Genomic DNA, 3,982 nt, shown 5'->3' with positions numbered 1-3,982 from the left:
TAACTTGTGGCCAATTTTAGCTCACATAATTAATGCCAAAGAACCTGATTTCGCAAGGAGGCATTTAGGCCTGTTTGTGGGATTAGGAGTTACTCACTGCCCGTAAAAGGCTTCAGGATAATTATGACTATTTCCTCCTCCGGTGGTATCTCTGATGGTGTGATCAAGAAGATTTAGGGCAGCTACACACACACACACACACACACACACACACACAGACACACACACACACACAATCATGTCGATAATTGCTGTTCAGGAAATTATATGCACATTATGGTGTGTGAAATTGGCACATGCAGAATTAATTGCGCCACAGACGTTTGTCCATCAAGTTGGAGCAGACTGTACGTACCTTTAAAGCACATTCAAAGCACATTCTTTACTTCAAAGGATTCTGGGCACTGTTGTTTGTAAAGGGTTATTGGGAAAGGAAACTCTGCGAGGGCAGAGACTACAGAGCCCAGAATTCTTCGAGGTGAAGAATGTGCTTTGAATGTGCTTTTGAATGGTATAGAGCTAGTTTGACAGGTCTGTCTAAGCAAGTAAAAGGCTCTCCCTCGCTAGAGTTATTGAACTGGAGGCTGGGCAGCTGCTGTAGTAGCAAGACCTCGAGCTTGGAGAGGATGCTCTTCAAGGTCCCTTCTAGCCCCAAGGTTTGTTTCCAGCGAATACCCCTCCTGCACCAGACATTGAAAGCAGCACTTCAAACAGACATGGCTCCCCTCAAAGAATCCTGGGAGATGTAGTTTGCTAAGGGTGCTAAGGGTTGTTAGGAAACATCACACCCAGTTCGCATAACAGAACTTCATTTCCATAGTTCCCAGGAAGAGGGACTGATGTTTATGCTGCTCAACATGTTGTAGCTCTGTGAGGGGTTCTCTCTAAACCAGGGGTAGGTGTTATGTACTGATGTTCTCACCCTGGGCCAGCAGGGGGATACTGTAGATCGTTTTCACTCAGGTCCACATATGTAAATAAGGGATTGAAAGTGACGTTCAATGATTGGATAGTTACAGAAAGTTGCTACAGTTGCGTTGTAGTGGAGCTCTATAGAAGCAGGCTGCCTGAACCCTTCAATTCAGTTCTGTTCTGGCCTGTTATTTGAAGAATTGCTGTGTCGTCTGATATGTTCACCCACAACTTAACAGTAGGCAACCTAAGCCCTGTGGGCCAGATGCGGCCCAATCGCCTTCTAAATCCAGCCCGCGGATGATCTGGGAATAAGCGTGTTTTTACATGAGTAGAATGTGTGCTTTTATTTAAAATGCATCTCTGGGTTATTTGTGGGGCATAGGAATTCATTCATTCCCCCCCCCCCAAAAAAAAATAGTCCAGCCCACCACATGCTCTGAGGAACAGGGGACTGGCCCATGGCTGAAAAAGGTTGCTGACCCCTGCTCTAAACCATAGCTTTAGAGGAAGCTATGGTTGTTTAAAGTGATATGATACTGCTTTAAATGCAAAGCGCAGGTGGGGCCTTAGTCCTACTCAGAGTTCACCGGTGGGCTTAAATTAGCCATGCCCATTGATTTCAGTAGGTCTGCTCTGAGTAGGGCTTAATCCATTTAATTCTAAGATTTACCACTCCTGGTTTTTGCAATAGACGTTACCAGTCAATGAGATATGTTCTCTTCAACTGTGAAACCACTTTAAGCGTGAGCAAAGGAGCAGCGTCCACTGAGAGGAGGGTTGGGATACAAATTTAATAAAATAAATATGTAAGTACATAAAAAATTAATCTGTTCGTCCTTTCATAGTAAAAATAAATAAATCTCAAGGTGACTGACAGAGAAAGTTACTTTTCTGTTTGTTTGTTTTTCTTTTCTTTCACTATTTTTCCGGAGCCTAGTGGGCTTATTTATTTACAAGGCAGTTTTTGTTAAAGGATTAAGTGAAGTCTACCTCGAGCAAACTGTTTGGCTGCAGTGCTGATGGCCGCTTGTGACTGTAAGACCATTGTGAATTGTGCCCTGTTGCTCAATTCAGATTCCCCAGCACACTCTCTCTCTCTCACACACATACACAACCTTCTGCTTTCCACAAAATGCTGAGGGTGACAAATGTCAGAGGAGTGGAAGTAACTTTAGGGACAGCACATGAAAGGCTAGCCTAGCGCAGCACATCTGACATGGAGCTAATTTTTAGAAAACGTGTTTCGAAAGCAACGTTGTTGAACTGTGTTGGGATCACATGGGCTATTCTAAGCCTTACTTGCCAGAGGGGATTTTTGAAGCTACATATGAAAGTGTTTTGTTTTTTTAATTGTGCATAGATTTTTTTAATTGCTGAATCTTTCCTTGCGAAATCCCTTCACAATGCTAAGTGATTCATAAATGGAAGGAAATTGCATCCCACGCTAGTTCTGCGCAAAGTAGACCCATTGAAACTAATGGACGTGATCAAGTTAGGGCCATTTGTTTAAGTGGGTCTACTCTGAGTAACACTTGACTGGATACTATAAATAAATGATTTCCAGAAGTTCCTGAAAGCACCTGCACTTCTTTTACACCAAACTAATTCCCCATCTGTGCTATACCTTTAAAGCAGTATTGCACCGGTTTTAACCGACATGGTTCCACCCTCCCTATGAATTCTGGGGTCCGTGGTTTGCTAAGGGTGCTGAAACGGATTGCTCTCCCCATTGCAAAACGGATGATTATAAGGAAGATTAAGATCCGGCACGCGTTTCCCAGAAAGCAGGTGTCCGAAGGAGAACTGTCAGGTGATGCCGGAACAAACAGTGCGCAGCCTGAGAAAATTCTTCCAGGAAGAAATCTTAATGCAGTTATGAAGCAAAGGTGATATGTTTATGGTCCCAGACAGTGGTAGTGTTTGGCAGGCCAAGAACTGCCGCACTAAGGTTTTAGGTGCACTTGTAACCTAGGATTAAGAACAATCTCAATTAGCAAGGAAACCACCAAAATCTGATGAACATCTTTATGAGCAGGGAGAGATGCTGTTGCATGTTGTTAAGTAACAGGAGGAAAGTAACATTATGCTCATCTTGTAAAAATGATTTATATGTGAAGGTGTATCCATTGTAGTATTTTCAGTTTGCTTTCTCTCTGTCCCCACTGCCTCACGATACAGACTCTTGTCTATTGCTTTTTGTGGGTTTATTATATTATATCTCATACATTATATTATAACTCATACATTAACAATAGTTTTTGTGATGGTTTTTAGCCAGTGAATTTGACTGACCACATCCATTCCGCTAACAATAATATCTTGGAGGTTCCAGGCCTCAAGGAGGTTAGACTGGCTTTGACCAGAGCCAGGACCTTTTTGGTCCTGGCCCCAGTCTGGTGGAACGCTCTGTAGCAAGAGACCAGGGCCCTGTGGGACTTGAGATCTTTCCACAGGGGCTGCAAGATGGAGCTGTTCCACCTGGCCTTTGGTCGGGGCTCAGTCTGACCCCTCTCCTCTTACAAGACCCTGCATATAAGTGGCTTCTTTAACTCTTCTTACGGGCTCATACAAATAGTTGAGCCCAATGAGTACTTAAGGTTCCTAACCCCTATAGGTATAATTTGCGGGTAGCCATCTGATCTTAAAGGTAAAGGTAAAGGTACCCCTGACCATTAGGTCCAGTCGTGACCGATTCTGGGGTTGCGGCGCTCATCTCGCTTTATTGCCATGAGAAAGCAGAAGAGGGCAACCACAGGAGTGCCCCCCCCGCCAATTCCGTAACATGGCTACCTTTGGGGCAGCCATCTTGTGTTAAACCACCCGGCAGTCATTTCCTGTTAGATCACAATTTGGTGGTGGCTGTTGTGTGAATAGCTCTAAGGGGACACTTTCAAAAATCCAAATGTGATCCAAGAACAAAAAGGTTGGCAGTCACAGTTACACTATGTGTGCATTCCAAGGTTTTCTCAGTCATCTCACGCTATAGACACTTTCGGCATTTTAGCTTAAAGACGGTAACTGTTGGGAAAAGTCAACAATCCACATTCCATTCCATGTTTTCTTAGCC

Source organism: Podarcis gaigeae (genome assembly GCF_964106915.1).
Source record: "Podarcis gaigeae genome assembly, chromosome: 7".
Taxonomy (NCBI): Eukaryota; Metazoa; Chordata; class Lepidosauria; order Squamata; family Lacertidae; genus Podarcis; species Podarcis gaigeae.
This window is presented reverse-complemented; position numbering follows the sequence as displayed.